The sequence below is a fragment of the Sciurus vulgaris genome, assembly GCF_902686455.1.
Source record: "Sciurus vulgaris genome assembly, chromosome: 1".
In the NCBI taxonomy this organism is placed as follows: domain Eukaryota; kingdom Metazoa; phylum Chordata; class Mammalia; order Rodentia; family Sciuridae; genus Sciurus; species Sciurus vulgaris.
The window spans coordinates 97,126,759-97,144,364 of record NC_136461.1 but is presented as its reverse complement, the minus strand read 5'-3'; the positions used below and the strand labels follow the sequence as shown (position 1 = coordinate 97,144,364).

Genomic DNA, 17,606 nt, shown 5'->3' with positions numbered 1-17,606 from the left:
TTTTTGTGTTATAGGAAACTTTGTAGGAACATTAGCCTGCATTTCCAAGGCTGTGGGAAATACATGCTCTCTTGTGCATGTATTCTTATTCTCAGCTTTAGCTATTGGGCCGTATCTCATGTCAGCTGTGTTTAGAGATCCTTGACCCCCTGTCAAATTGATTTGACGTAAGATGTAGTTTGTCCAAGTTACATATGGAATTCATTGAGTCTAATTTACTTTCAGCAAGTTATTGAATATGACAGTTGAGAAATCCACATGGAGAATTGGTTAACTCCAGTGTATGATATTTTAATAGCCAATTTACTTGTCTACACAAGCAGCAGTGATGCAGAACTCTTGGTGTGTAGTCCTTTTTGACTGTTGGGCTGGTGTACTTATTCCCTAGTAACAGGATTTTCATAAAAGGAGGGTGGCATTTTCTGTATTTATTCTCTATTTTTTTAAAATGCTTATGCACATCTGTACGAATATAGGAGTGCTGGTATTTGCTTCCCATGCTCAGTGAGCTGGGTGGGTGGGAGTGGAACTGAATGAATGCCCTCACTTGCACGGAATCAGGCACAGGAAGTGTGTACCAGAAGTAGTGTGAGCGCCAGACAACTACAGGAAATGGTGTTTGGCAGTCCCTGCAGCTGTGTGGAGTCTGACATTGAGGCTTCCCCTGTGTAGACTTCAATTTCTGAGTCACTTGTACACTTGGATCTATGGAGGATTCCAATGGAGACATGTTAGCTGATGATGGGCCTTCTTCTGGTTTGCCCCAATGCCGGTTATAAATCCCTTTGGATGTGAAACATCTTGCTGATCAAACTTGGTGTCTGAGGACAAATGACATCAGACCAGGCCAGCACATACAGCAGTTAAATCATTAAGTTAGAATGAAGTGAATGGCTTTTAGACCTTCTAGAACATTGCCCATGAAAGTGTCTGTGCATGTGTGTACACAATTAATTTAATATGAAATATTCTTGGTGACTGCAGGTGTAGACTTTACTTGGCTACTCTTATCCTGTATTTCTATGTAGAGTCTTCGAAAGATGATGCTTGGTACTTTTGAGGGAGCAGTTACTATTGTAGATTGTGTGCTAAATCATTTCTGCCTCTAAAGTAGCTGCATATTCATTATTCATCCGAGTCAAGATGATCACTCTAGAATGATTGTATTAAAATATGGGATCATATAGGACACCATTTTTATTGGTCAGTGTAATTCAAGTTTTGATGGTGATTGATAGCATTAGATGTGGATTAGATAGAGTAATCAAAGCTTGCACAAAAAGCCAGATTCAGCTTTAAATTTGCTTGGTATCTGTTTCTTATGTCTGCAGAGTTTAACAAGGATTCTTTAGTAAAGCCACTTCTGACATTTTCCGAAAAGGCTTAAGTTTAGGGAAGAAGCAGCAGAAAAATTTGAATTCATTAACCAATGGGTAATAAATACAATTTCTTAGGGGAATACCATTTTTTCAAGTTTTCATAGCATTTTCACAAAATTATGATATTATGTGGAAAAGGAGATGGTATTATCTTTGGTTTTTCCAAAAAATTGCTAGCAGTTTTTTTGTAATTAGAATTTTGTTCAGGAGGCTTCTTTCCAATTTTTATAAATAATAGACATTTAGCTAAATAAATAAGCAAAGACAGGTTTCCTTTTCTCTACACTGTTATTGGACTTATAATCGAAAACCCTTCTATAGTTTTCAGATGATTCCTAGTGATGATACCAAATGGTTTCCTAAGCAGAATAGCTCTCAGTATGGATTCAATTTTGAGATAATGATTATTTAGAAAATTATCACTAGTTATAAATTATAATTTATCTCCCCAATTTTTTTGCCATTGGTTCTGGAGTAGTACAGAATTAATTTTTAAATCTTCTTTAGGACAGTCCTTCAAATACATGAAGACAGTTTTGTTCCACTCTCTTGGCTTCTTGAAGTGAAATCTCCAGTCCTCCTGGCCCTCTCTTTTATGATGATGACCTGTTCACTTCTAAGAATAATTTGAGATGTCATGACAACACATATACAACGGGGCAGTTACAGATTAAGAAATTTAAATTTGAGAGAGAGAGACTAGAAATCATTTAGAGGAAGAGTCCCTGTCACCACACCAGCTGGTCTGAGGGTTACATTTACTTCCCAGCTGCCTTAAGTCAGGAAGAAAGAGCAACAGGTTAATCCAGAAGTGAGTTTATGAGCTAACCTTCATGCCTTTGTGCCTGGTGGAATTTGGAAAAATCTAAATTAGAAACCCAAGAGCTTAAAAAAAAAAAAAAGGAATTATAGAAAGAACCGAATATACTGAAACATATAAAGACTACTGCTAAGACCACTTATGTATCTACTTTTCAACAATTAACATTTGACTATATTTGTTATGTCTAGTATAAATACATATATTGCTGTTTTGCTGGACCATTTCAAAGTTGATAAGGGGTGGGCATCTTGGCATTTGTCTTCTAAATTCTTCAAGCTTCATGTATCAAAAGGAGCCTCTTTTCCTATGTAACTGTAACATCTTCATCACATAACAAAATGAATAATACTTCTTTAATATCATTTAATATCCAGACCATACTCAATGTCATTAATTTTGCCCAAAATATCTTTTGTAGTTGGTTTCTTTGAATTCAACAAGGATTGAGTCAATGTTTAAAACTTATATTTGGTTTTTGTGTCTTTCAAGTTCAAGAACAATGTTTTCTTTAAAAGTTTTAGACATATTTTGTTTTTAATTTAATTTTCTTATAACCTAACAAAGGCAACGACTATTTCCTAGTGACATGTTGGATTCATTTTATTGTTCTTTGAGTTTTCTATAATTTAGGGAATTTTTTAAAAAGTCTTAACTGCATTCATTATAGAAGGGGCTCAGTGATTGTTTTTTTCAGAATCCACTAATAAGTCCTATAATACTAGGCCACTTGTGTTTTAGGACTATTATCCCCCAAACATTGAATTAGCCATATTCAATGTGCTTTCATGTATTCCTCTAGATAAAACGAGACATAAAGTATCTCTTTTCACCAAGAAATTCCCTGAGAATCCTTGAGTGTCTTAAGTGCTTGAGTGCTAAGATTTTTATATGGCTTAACAAAACAAAACCCAAAACAAAAATACCCCCAAATTCAAATAACATATCTCAAAATCAGCTTAGTCATTTAAACCTTGTCAAAAAATGTTAGCTTTCTGTCAAGCTCTGCCTTATAGAAACCTGTAATTTCAAGAACATTGAGACAATTAGATGTCATGGTCTTGCTCATGGGAGTTCCATTTCCATGGAGAGTTTGCCCAAATATTATTATCTATGACTCACATTTCCGGGATATTCTGACCTAGAAGTTTCACTGAATTTCTTTTCTTTATACAGTTTTAGATTTAAATTTATCTTAGATTTGGGTTATAAAAATCTAATGGTAAACTTTTCAAAAAACAATAATTTTGGTGAATGGCTTAGAAAGCAATAGAATAACTCATTTTAGGGGATTTTCTTAAAGTGGGGTATTTTTATATTTTTAGAAGTGGTTAAGTCACTTAAGAGGTGAATAAAAACATTGGCAAGAATTCCCTAAATTCAGAAATCAAAAAATTTTCTAAGCATATTTTCTTCATTACAGGGCTGAAATGGTGTCATTTCTTCAGGATAACATTTTCATTGTTGTTATTATATTCTATTTGTTAAATAAAACCTGTTTCTAAGTTGGAGCTTGCCCATAATATAGTCGCTATGTCCTGTTTATTTCCAAGAGCAGCTTCCCATGTCATCCAGGCAGCTTTGGTCCACATTTTCTCTGGCACCAGCTGATCTCAAAGGCAAGGCAATCACCCTTCCCTCCCTTTGAGAATCCCAGCACAGATTCTTGGTAAAATTGTCAAGTCTTTTTCTGAGACAAGAAACAGGCATAGTCAATCAATAACTTCCCCTTTTTCATTCTGCATTATTTTGAATATTTTATAACAAAAAGCTTTTAGTTTCACTAAAGAAAAATACACATAAAGCTCAGATTTGCTGAAACAAAACAAAGAAAACGAAACCCATGAGGAAGTCCGTGACAGAGAAACAGCAGTTGAAAAGGTGCTGAAATTTCTTGCACTTTAATAGCTTTTGTTTTTCTTAACCCTGCATCTTTTATTGTCACAGAAAATATGTTGACATTGTCTTAATATTTCAAACAAAATTCAAATTCTTCTACAATTTAGGATTTTAATGAGTCTAGAGAAATAACAGAAATGCCACTAATTTATTTTTATATTCTTAAATACTTGAGGAAATTATTTTATTTTGCTTTTTTTTTCTGGCTAAAAAAGATTAAAAGTAATACATTAGCGAATTAATGATATCAGGGTAGTATTTGTTTTCATAAATAGCTTATCGGTGGTGCCTACATTTATGCCTGTAAAAATTTGTTAACTTTTAAATTTTGATTTATGTCAACACAGGCATTTAGGGATGGGTGATAAAATCTCAAGGAAGTTAGGTTTTCAGGAATGTTTTTAGCTAATTAATCCAGAAATCCAATAAGGGGAAGAAAACGTGGGTTCTTACTATAAACTAAATTTTCTATTTTGTACAGTTTCTATTCAGATAGACATGTGAGATCTTCAGCCATAATGCCTGCAAGAGTGTATGCAAAAAAGTGTTAACTTGCAAGATACATGTTTAAACATAACTTAAGAGACAAAGACAATCTTTTCATACCTCTGTTTACATACTGTTCCTCTTTTTCTTTCACTACAACCTCTCATTAAAGTTTGTATTGCATAGACTCTACCAACTCAATGTTAAATATATTTAATCTTTGTGAGGAGTCAAATAAGAGTTAAAGGGAGGAAAATACAGATAAAATACAGAAAGCATACACTGCAGATATTTCAGTAATAATCAGTAACTATGTTATCATTCTTGACCCTTTCAAAATTGAATGTGTAGACTGAACCATATGAAATTGCTAACATTTGACAAAAACTGCAGTTTCTTGTGGTCTAACCTAATGCTTTGACTCTGATGGTTTACTTAGAAGACAAGACAATTGTTTTAAAATGAGAAAACTTGGATGTAGATGATGGAATTGTTTTCTGTGTGTTTTTCTCCCCACTATAACCAAATGAGTGTATGTTACAGGGAGTCAAGTTGTCCTTTAACACAAACAGCAATGTAGAAGCAGTACTTTCTGAAGTAGAAAAGATTCTAGGAATTAGACAGGAGTCCTGGGTTTGTGTAATAGTTTTCCAGACCTGTCTCTTGCTGGTTGTTTGACTTCTTATTTGTTACATTATCTCTTAGCTAGTCAATTAAAATTTAGTGTTGACTATTTGGAAATCCCAATTATCATGCATTGGACTTGCTTTTAGTAGGTTATGGGTACTAATTAACATAAGGTCTGCACTCCTCCACTTGACTTTGGGAAATTGTATTTCTGTGTTGGAATGTAATTAGCTTTTAAAAAATATTTTTATTACTTGATGAATCTTTTTTTCTTTTTTCTTTTTTTTTTTTTTTTTTACTTATTTGTATGCGGTGCTTAGAATCAAACCCAGTGCCTCACACATGTTAGGCAAGCACTCTACCACTGAGCCACAATCCCAGCCCCGTAAGTAATTATCTTTAGAAATTATTACTTAATATTATTATGTTTGACTTGCCAAATTTTAATTCCTTCAAGAACAGTGATTTGTGGTGCCAAAGCTAGTCAGATGTAAGTTTTTTCTAGACAGTTATTGATATTTTGTAAAGCAGAAAACATTCTAAGATAGGAATTAAAGGTAAGCTTTTTGAAAAACATTTTTGTTGTTTCCCTTGCTCATCAGGGATAGTAGTCAGATACCCATATCTGCTATCCTTTTTAACATAAACTTCATTTTTGTACATAGCAAAGTGTTACTTTCTATTTCAAAGGGTGATATTAAAACAAATAAACTTAGACAAACAATGAAGATTATGTTGTAGGTCTTTGAAATTTTATGAAGACACATCAAAATCATATGCAAACAAATTGGGATTTTTGGTTCTGTGAAACCATATCACAATCTTGAGAAGGTCTTTTAAGAGAAAATCTAATGATGGATTTGTCTTTTTTTTTCTTTCATCTTTTTTTTTTATTGTAAACAAATGGGATACATGTGTAATCATAAATTTACATAGGGTAATGTTTGATTCATTCTGTTATTTTTTTCCCTTCCCCCCACCCCTCCCACCCCTCTTTTCCCTGTATACAGCCCTTCCTTCCTCCATTCTTACCACCCTCCTTATCCCTAACCCTAAACCTAACCCTAACCCTAGCCCTAACCCTAACGCTAACTCCTCCCACCACATTATATGTCCTCATCCGCTTATCAGTGAGATCATTTGTCCTTTAGTTTTTTGAGATTGGCTTATCTCACTTAGCATGATATTCTCCAGTTTCATCCATTTGCCTGCAAATGCCATAATTTTATCATTCTTCATGGTGGAGTAATATTCCATTGTGTATATATGCCACAGTTTCTTTATCTATTCATCAACTGAAGGGCATCTAGGTTGGTTCCACAATCTGGCTATGGTGAATTGAGCAGCTATGAACATTGATGTGGCTGTATCTCTGTAGTATGCTGATTTTAAGTCCTTTGGGTATAGGCCAAGGAGTGGGATAGCTGGATCAAATGGTGGTTCCATTCCAAGCTTTCTGAGGAATCTCCTCACTGCTTTCCAGAGTGGCTGCACTAATTTGCAACCCCACCAGCAATGTATGAGTGTACCTTTTTCCCCATATCCTCGCCAACACCTGTTGTTGCTTGTGTTCTTGATAATTGCCATTCTAATTGGGGTGAGATGGAATCTTAGTGTAGTTTTGATTTGCATTTCTCTTATTGGATTTGTCTTTTGAAGATAAACCTCATGAGTGCAGGAGAAGGTGATGACATAATATTATAGGTGTTTTTACTTATTTCAGTTTCCCTTGTTTGTTCATATGGAAAATTTGAAATTAATAATTGTTCCCTATTTAGTGTTATAAAATTTGGCAGAACTAATCTTGTTTAGATTGCTGAATATCTTGGTTAGTAGTCCTATCACTTCAGCATATATATTTTTTAGAAAGGTAATAGAAGAATATTGATTGATAACCAGAATATGGGGAAGAATCTGTAGCCATTTTTATGACTGATTGGAGGGTTTTATATGTCTTTAGAATAGATATGAATTTTTTAAAAAAGAGTTACATACTTTTTTCATACTTTGAAATTGCTTGAATCAGCTTTTTATGGTAATAAAAATTTCATATTTGCTTTTTTAGGTAGGTTTCAGCCAATGTTTAAGATGCCATTTAACAAGAGAATAAAACTTGGAAACAAAACAAAGTCCTATTAGTTATGATAAACTTGATAGGCAATTTAAGTTAAGTATTAGAATAGCATTGTTGATTTTTAGGATGCTTTTGAAGGAGGGATAGTGCTTTTAATGTTTCATGTGTCTTTATCAATAAATCAGTAGATTGAATTTAAAATTCAGTTACCTACAAAAGAAGTGATATTTCTGTCTGATTGTACTCAGATCAGATAATTGGTGTGTAAGATAATTTATAGAATGCATTATTCTCTGTCCAGTTGCTCCCAGCCTTGATAATATTGTAAATATAGCTGCTGCTTTCTGGGACCGTAGCACTGATGGGACATGTCCAGTGAAGTAACATAGACATTAATATTTCAAATGATGTTTCTGTGACACTCACTAATACTTTCACCTTCCTTCAATTCTTCACTATTTTTCTGGGAATCACTTGTGTCAGCTCTTGAGCAGTCCTGTTGCTACTCATGGGGTTGTCTCTCATCCTGTTCCTTACCTGATCCACCTGGTATCACCAGTTGACTGTGAGCTTGCTTATGAGTATGCACCGGATAGTCTGACATGCTAAAAAATGCCTGTGGTTGCCCCTGCTGCTTCCTAGATGGTGCCTCTGTGGCCTCTGTCAGGTAAGTCTGATGGATACCACCATGGTGGTGTAAAGTCTTTGAGGCAAAATGGGGCCCTTAGAAGCCCTCAGGGCCCAGTGGCACATTGTCTTCCAGACAGAAGTGCAAGCAGTCTGAGTTCTGAACTCTCCCAGTACTTTCCCATGCCCTCCCTGGATTCTTCTGGTGTTCTGAGGGTTGAGACAAAGGAACAATTAAGAGCAAAATACCATGCCCTATCTTACTTTTGAGCCCCCTCCTTTTTTTGTTTTCTTCTGGTTTCTTGGTTATTAGAGTGGATTTTTCTTTTCATTAGGTCATCCTACCAGTCATAATAAGGACTTCAGACATATTTGAAACTCATATTAGAGTTAGGTTCTAGTTATAAAGCAATCCCTGCTTCTCCTGCTCCTAAGAATTTAACATGTAAATGGAGTTAACAAATACAAGACTTCATGAAGAGCCTTACTTGAGGAAGATACTGGAGTGGTATTCATCAGACTCATTTCTTCTTCCTGGGCACATACATTCTCTTACAGTTAGGTGTGGTTCAGGTGGCTAAGTCCTTGCTAGTAGAAAGTGTGTAGAATTAATGTGTATCATTCCCAGACCTGACCCATAAAAACCTTACACATGCATCCTCCATGTTTTGTTTTGTGTTGCTCCCCATCTATCAACCCAATCGAGGATCCTCGAGGCCTGAGGATGTGGCAAATACACAAAAAGGATGGATCCCAGGTCCCCCCAATCACCTTGTAGGGAAAAGTTGCCTGCTAACCCGGAACACTGTTGTTGGATTATTGTGAAAATGAAAATAAACTTTTAGAGATATTACACATGGATGTTGGGGTTTTGTTTGCCCTTTCACATGGTTTCTTTTTTCTTTTCTTTTTTTTAGCAGTTTTCTACTTTTTTCCCCCTCACATATCTGAGAGATGAGACATCCCCACCATATTCATGATTTACTACCACAGGAAGAAGAGAGTTTCAGGGAGGTCATTGTAAACACATACTGCAAAAGTGGTTGAGCAAGAAAATGGGTAGAGAAATGTCATTACATATGCAATAAACTAGACCCCTGTTAGAAAGGTCGTGGTAGAGTGGAGATGGCAGAAGATATGACTGTAGAAGCATGAAAAATGAATCATAGATATAGCAAGTAGAGATAGCAAGGGAATTGTTTACTATTAAATCCATTTGTGAAATGATCTCACAATGACAGTCTTCAAGGATATGATAATAAGGTAACCATGTGTCCCTGTTTGCCCATGGTGGTCTTGGTTTATCTTTTGACCTAGAATAATACTGACCTTTACCACTTTGGGGTGGGGGAGTAATACAGCCACCACTATACCCACCACTGACAGCCTCATCTAATCATAGAAGTTTTAGAGTTGAAGAAGTAGCTATTAGATACAAGTTAATGCGTGAACAAGTTGTTGTGTCTACGGAATGATCTTTAGTTATATCTCATTGGAAAGCTGAAAGACAGTGTATTTTGTTCAATAACATTTTAGAATTAGCACTAATAAAGGAATTGTATTTAGGAAGTAGGATGTTGGATAACCTTTGCTGTTTTGATGCTCTTTTAGTCTGTTTGTTTGTTTCTCTGACTTTTCTCTTGGATGACCTTTCTGTGTCCTGAGTTGTCATAAAAAATAGATTTGTTTTTTTTTTAAATGTCATTTTAAAAGAACTAGCAGCAAAAAAGATGATTTCTTAAACATTTTTGGAATAGGAAAGACCTTTCTAAGTGTAGAAAGAACTTGTATTTGATTGATTTTCCTTTATGAAAGTAGAAAACTTATGAACCTCAAAAAATACTCCAAAATAAAACACATATATGGAAAACTGACAAAATGTATAATAATTACAGCAAGAAAATACAATGTTAAGTTATATTCTCCATAAAGGGTAAATGTAAATTGTAAATGAAGGCACATATCTTCTATGTCCCGGCATAGGTTATTTAATACCCCAAGCTACTCTACCATCATCAGATTATGGTTAGGTAACTTACTGTGACTATCTGGAAAATAAGGGATAGAGCTGAGATTTGAACCCATGTGGTCAGATTCCAGAGTGTAAGTTCTTAACCACTACTCTCCTAGATCAATACAAGAATGGAAAACTTAAAGAAGAATTCTCAAAGGACACAGCCAAGCAGTTCATGCAAAGTAGACCTACATACATTTGTTAATACAAATGTCTAATTAACACATTTTATTAATATACTTATTCATACAATGGTCAATAGACACACTTGAAGCTGCTTAAAATTATAGCAAAAAAAACGAATGCAAATTTTAAAAAATTCACAAGCTTCATTTTTTTTTTGTCTGTTAGATTAATAAATTTATTGTTTCAAAAGAAAACACAGAGATGATTAAGGTGGAGTGAAGTTTTGATGTTTGTTGCTGAAATGTGCTCCTTCATGTCTCTGAGAGTGGTTGCTGATGCTCCATTTTTGGTAAAAATTTGGCATCATGTATCCCAAATCTTGGAAATTACTTATAGTCTTTGAGTTAGTAGTTCTACTTTTAGAATTAATCTAAGGAAATAAAGTCTCACACAGATACCAATTGATTGGTGCAATGTTAATTTAATTATTTATATTAAAAAAAGTAACAATTCAAGTAATCATTCAGTAGAAGGAAGTTAGTTAAATGAGCTATCAAAGTCATACAATGAAGCACTTTGCAGCCTTTAAATATTTTGTAGGAATAATAGAATGATGTAAAAAACCCTCACAATATGTTCATAGAAAGTATGTTATAAAGCTGTATGTAAACTGTTATTCCGGTTTTATGTGTGCACACATGCATACGCACACACACACACACACACACACACACATATGATGTGTAGTCCTGGAAGAAAGCTTATGAAAATGTTAAATGTGTGTTTTCCAGTGGCTCCAGGTAGTTTTTATTTTGTCTTTATTTTTCCCATGTTTGAGAAACTATAAGACTTCCTTAATCAGAAATGAGCTCTATTTAAAAGTTGCATAAGAGAGAAGCTTTTGAGGAGTCATTTAGGAAAATAACTGTGACTTCAAGTCATTTCTTTTCAGAAGGCTATGAATTTGCTTAGAAGGGGACAGGGAAATGAAAAAGAGAAGGGAGAAATTAGGAATTTCATCATTCTTACAGGAGGATGACACTTCCTATATGCTGTTTGAAAATTAGTACTAAAGACAATAATGCAGTTTTTGTTCCATTTTAATAGACGGTCAAACTTCTGGCATTAGCCATTCTCTGACATTAACAATTTAGCACCAGAATCCCTAGTTGGAGGGCTGACAACTCCTTTATGCCTCTCAGGTCTGGCCTTTCCAGCGATCATTGCTGCCTCAGGGAGAATGCAGGTTAAAAAAAAATAATCTCACTGTAGTATAATTCACTGACAATTAAATTTCCATTTTGTTATGTCTAGTAAAACCTAAAACCTTTTTTTTAAAAATTAGCAAGTTAGTAAAGGAAATCAATTTCTCTGAATTTCCCAAAATATATAAAACAAGCTCTGCATTGAATTGTTCACATGTTTTCTAAGTGGGTAGATTTGATGTTTGCTAAAACATATCTAGCTGATGTTTCCTAATGCTGACATTAAATACATTAAAAAAAAAAATCTTGTGTTTTATCTGTTTATTCCCAGCAGCATCCTGATCTGACAGGAATTATTTTTCAGAGCCTGTTCCCTTTGGGGACAGCATCCTGTGAGAGTATTTCTGTTTCCCTTTGACTTCCTGTGTATTTAAGGAACTCTTACCAAGAACAAGTATAGGGTATGTGCTAATTTCATTTTCTCTTGCAAATAGAGATGGAATCATTTTTCCTCTGTGACTAAATACAAAATGAATAAAATGCTTTTCAACCTAATAGTAAAAGCATTTGTGATTAAAGGTAAAATGAAAATTCACTACTGACACAGAATTTGCTGTTTTCCTTTCCTGAGTGTTCTTTTGTTAAGGTAGACTAGGCATTACCTAGTCAAGGCCAGATGATACTGATGATTGGAACTGCTTCCAAACCGAATCCTTGCCCTCCTCTTTTGCATCCATTCCCAGGCTGTCTTCTGCTAGCTTTGGGAACAAAGTTTTGCCTAGTTGTCCGTGTGGAAGCTTCTTCTCTGTGTTTCTTAGCAGCCCTGTCTTGTTTTCAGTTGCAGCTCAGGCCCCTGCTGCTTTTGCTGCTGGTCAACACCTAGAATTCAGGACAGCTCTTCTCCCTCTGAGCTCCTTACTAGGGAGGGTGATGCCAAGGACGCTCTCGCCTTGGCTGTTTCTTGATTTCCCACTATGCAGCTATCCAAAAGGAAAGAGGTATGTGGTAGTCCATGATAAATGTCTGTAGACATAGGAAAGAGTAACAAAGGAAAAAAAACTCTAAAAAATTTTTCGGAACAAAATTATTCAGGAAGGCAGGCCTTTAATGGGCTCAGTGTGCGTCAGTCATCATCCCTAGAGCACATAGCTACAGCCAACGGTGAAAAATGCTTCAGTTTACTTAAGCCCCTTCCTTACCATTCAGCTACACCCAGGGTTGCAGACTCAGTCACTTGTGGTAACTTCCTCTGGAACTCAGGGTCTAAAGCAGTGACCAAAAGAAGATGGGTTTTATTCTCAGAGGAGAGAGGTAGTGGGTAGACAGTATACATATAAAGATAAAAAATGTTTTCTGGACATTGCTTTCCTGTCTCTCTGATTTTCTTATTCTTACTAAATTGAAATTTTTTAAAGTAATTTGTTGCATGAGCAATGTAGAATTGAAAAATTGATCGATAGATAATGAAACTGCCTAGAACATTGCTATCCAACAGAAGCATGCCAGCTATGAAGTCAAGCCGTGTATGTGATTTAAAATGTCCTAGTTCCCACATTAATAAAGTAAAATGAAATTTAATTTATTAACATTTTATGTAATACAGTGTGTTCATAATATTATTTCAACATGTAATTGGTACAAAGAGTATTAATTAAATATCTTGTTGTTTTTTTCCCTTAATCTTTAAAATTCAGTTTATCTTTACACTGCAGTACATAGTAATTTGGACTAATATTATTTCATGTGTTTAGAGTATTGGACAGCTCAAATCTAGGAAAAGGAGTAGTCATTTAGGCATTGTAGTATAATAAATGAAAAATAATACTTGAAACCTGAAATGTATTTATGTTACAGTGTATTTCTACTTCTTGGCCCAGTTAGCATATTCTCAATACTTTCTGTTAGTAATTTTATTTTGTGATTTTTTATGTTGACATCTATTTCAAATAGACGTATATTTATAGCTTGATTTATAGCTAAATATCATTGCTCCTTTTTTAATTTTGAAGTAAATTTACCACCCACAGGAATGGAGTGGAGATTGTTTCCTCATCTTTAGATCTCTATTTAAATGTTTGTTAGGCGCCTTGTCCAGAACATTGGAAACAAACTCCCTTATCAGTTCTCCCCACTCCTCTGACAATCCCTGTGTCCTTTACATTGCTTAATTTTCTCCATATTTATTATATCTGACATTACATATATGCTTTTAAAATTGTTTCTTTACCCACCTCCCCTTCCCCTACATATATTAGAATACAAACTCTCTTGAGGGTAAGCTTTGTCACCATGTCCTAGAAGAGTGCCATAGAAAGTGCCTCACATTTATTTTCTGAGTGCTTGAGAAGTTCAGTGTTGCTATGCACACTGGGACTCTCCTTGTTACTGCCTATGTGGTCACCAACTCTTCCCTGCCTCACTACCTTTAGTCAGCCTACCTGCCAGTGACTCTATCCAAGACCATTGATTGCCACAGTCTTATGGTGGTCTCATTGCCTCCAGCTTCCTTTCCAAACTATTTGATTCCCAGATGAATGTTAAAAAGCACCTCTGAATGTGTTAATCCCTTAGAACATTCCCTTCTCATTGTTTCATAGTTCTTCATTCTGGCTTTTAGGGATCTCTGTAAAATAAATGCTGTACTGGTGTCCTGTGTTCTTGCCAACTGGACAATTTTTCTTAGATTTTTTTTTTTTTTTTAATACATACAGTGCTTTCTCCTCTTCTCCTCTTCTGTATAACTACCTTTTATTCCTGGACACCTTTGTCCCATCCCACCTTGGCCAAAACTCTGGACTCTACTTTTGCTGCTTCCTTTATCTTTCCTTGGGGGCACAATAAGGGTTTCAACTAAGAAGCACTTCCTTAACAGATTATAGAATGCCTATGAAATATGAACAGATGATGACATGTCATCAAAGCAGGACACTTGGCAGATGTGCCAATGGTCAAGCACCCTGGAATGCAGCATTTGTGACTGAGAGAGAAATGTGAATGTGCACTGAAGTGTAGGACAGTAGAACAAAGGCCCAGTACTAACATCCTTTGATAACCTAGTTCCCTACCACCATAGATCTTTGAATGGTACCAGTCAAAACAGGTCCATGTGCACCTTTAAAAAAAATATACATGTTCTTTTATAGGAAATAGAGTTCATGAGTGAAGAGTTATTCTTGGTATTACTTTACTATCCTTTTAATGTGCATAGGATTAGCAGTAATGATCCTAACTTCATTTCTAATATTGTATCATCTTTGTTTTTTCTTGGCTGCTTTCATTGATATTTATAGAGTGATTTCTGTGATCTTTATTATAACTTAGAAAATTTGAACAAACTTTCAGATTATCTAAGGTAATAGATTTGGTTACACTTTGGATAATTATAGGTTACCTCTGATAATAGTTCCTCCAATGTCATCTTCATCCTTCCTTGCAATACAATGTTTCCATAGAACTGGTATTGTGTATTGAATTAAATTGATAAAAAGAAAATGTTATTTGAGTCTGTTTAGTTTTAGATGAATAGGAAATGTGTAATGTTAAACAGTGAGAGTATAAGAAAGTTCAAGCCTTTATCTTGCAAATTGGATAACAAATGTGTTTTATAAAAGTGGTTGAGTGCCTCTGAGTTCAATCCTTGGGACCCCCCCCCCCCCCCGGAAAAAAAAAAATGAAAGATAACATCATGGTGATAGTGTTCATATTTTTAGCTGTTTTTAATTCGGCACTATTTTGTCTTTTATCAGATTTTCTCCAACTATTAAACTTATTATATCTTGAGTTTTCAAGGGTACTAAGACTTTTCTTCTACCTGGGAACGTAGTTACTTTGGAATGTTTTGTTTTGAGTTATTACTTGCGAGTTTTCATTAAGTATAAGTTAATCAAATGACTTAAATTTGTAGTTCTGGAAGCCTTATATCAATTGGAATTGCAGTTTATTTTGGTTAGTAAAAAGAAATTTGTTTTGATCATATCCTACCTCGTGGCCTACCATCTCTTTGGTTTTCTGCAAAGTGTCATTGTATAATAAATCGGTTCAAGTGTCTATTTGATAGTTGAAGTGATTTCAGCTTATCTGGAAGAGCTCCAATCTGCTGTGTTCATGCTAGTGCCTGATTGTTGAACCTTCTCATATAACCGATAATGTTGATACCCATAATCCTTTCATCCTCATGGTTTTTATCTGTGATTTTCTAGGTGTTAAAAAATTCCAAGTATTTCTCATTAGGTTTGCACCATTATATGAATCTTTAAAAAATCTTTTAATGGTGAAAATTCCAAATACACAGAGAAATGGTACAGTCGACATTCATGTGACCCTCACAGAGTAATGATAGTCCTAACCTAGCTTCTGAAAGACTGCTGACCGAGTTAGTATATTCGAAAGTATGTCAGTTTGTTGGTCTTTTGTGTGTTTCACTGAATAGTTAGGCACATTTAATTAGGAATTGAACTGATTTCTTTAAAGTGAGTCTTCAAATAGAATCATAGAATGATAAAATGTTAGTTTGTTTTATTTTTGGAAGACATTGAGTGTCTCTTATTGAAACTGACATGGAACCACAATTTGACCCAGCTATCCCACTCCGTGGCCTATACCCAAAGGACTTAAAATCAGCGTACTACAGAGATACAGCCACATCAATGTTCATAGCTGCTCAATTCACCATAGCCAGATTGTGGAACCAAATTAGATGCCTCTCAATTGATGAATGGATAAAGCAACTGTGATATATATATATATATATACCATATATATATATACACAATGGAATATTACTCAGCCATAAAGAATAATAAAATAATAAAATAATAAATTATGGCATTTGCAGGCAGATGGATGAAATTGGAGAATATCATGCTAAGTGAGATAAGCCAATCTCAAAAAACCAAAGGATGAATGATCTCACTGATAAGTGGATGATGATACATAATGGGGGGTGGGAGGGAGACAAGAAGGGAGGAAGGAGGGATTGTATAGAGGGAAAAGAGAGGTGGGAGGGGTGGGGGCAAGGGAAAAGAATAACAGAATGAATCAAACACCATTACCCTATGTAAATGTATGATTACACAATTGGTATGCCTCTACTTCATGTGCAGAGAAACAAGTTGTACCCCATTTGTTTCCAATAAAAAAAGAAAAAATAAATAAAGGCAGTTCTGAAAAAAAAAAGTGATGTTGCAGTCATTATGCAAAGAAAGGATTAAATTTTCAGTAAATGTTTGCGGATCAGTAAAAAAAATGACATTCTTAGTAAATTAATTAAAACTCTCTTGCAGGTGCTGAAAATAATTGATTTCTTCTGCAAACCATAGTCTTTTTTTTAATCGTGAAAACACTTGAGTAACAACTTATTCATGTTATTTGATCTATATATCTCACATTTCAGTGGTTTATATTTTCTGCAGTGTAACCAGTAGCTTACACTTATTATTTTTTTTTTTTTTTTACAACAGGGATTGAACCTAAGGTGCTCAACAACTGAGCCACATTCCCAGCCCTTTTTTTTTTAACTTGTTTTTTATTTTGAGACAGGTTCTCACTAGTTGCTAAGTTGCTGAGGCTGGCTTTGAACCTGTGATCCTCCTACCTCAGCTTTCTAAGCCAGTGGGATTGCTGGCATGCACCACCATGCCTGGCATGGCTTACATTTTCTATAGTGTTTTTTTCTCTGGAAATTGCCACTTCTCCAATATGAATATCAAAACATAAAACATCTTAGAAAGCAAATTAGCTGGAAGATAAAGCAAGACATTTATAGCAAAGTGTTAAAGATACCCATTGTGTTATGTACTGTGGACTGGTCAGTTGAAAGAGTTTGAAATTAAAAAAAAAAATCTTGAGTTATTTCAAGTTTGCATTTTAAATTCTTTCCTATGGAAATTCAGATCAAAATCAAAACCGAATTTGAAAATGCTTCTCTGAATAAATAGGAGGCATTTGGTGGCATTGTCTTCCAAACCACCACTGGGCTTACTAGTTTTTGTTCAGACCATTCCAGAGGTGGCCAGTGGGGCCATGTGTCTTTAAGGTTACTTCTGTGAACGTCTTTTGAGCTCTCTACTGACTCTCTGGTTACTTCCTTATTTACAGTGAATCTCTGTTCTTCCTCAGGCATTGACTTGAGAAGCTGAGGGAGATCAGAGATATCTTTAATTATGACCTTCTCATTTCAAAGAGGAGGGAACAGATTGTTAGTAATATTTCCCTGGCCATTCTTCTATTGCTTGTGTCAGTTCCCATGGCTGCTGGGCCCTTGTCCGCCTTCACCTCTTCTTCCATGGCTACTTGCCAGATCAGACCTAATATCCTTCATACTTGGATGACTGCATTTGCTTCCAAGCTC

General features: G+C 35.1%; 1 protein-coding gene across 2 annotated transcripts in view; it reads left to right on the top strand.

Moving 5' to 3' along the window:
• LOC306657137 (guanine nucleotide exchange factor VAV3) overlaps window positions 1-17,606 on the top strand; it is a 296,869-nt gene that overhangs the window by 111,028 nt on the left and 168,235 nt on the right. The window lies entirely within an intron of this gene.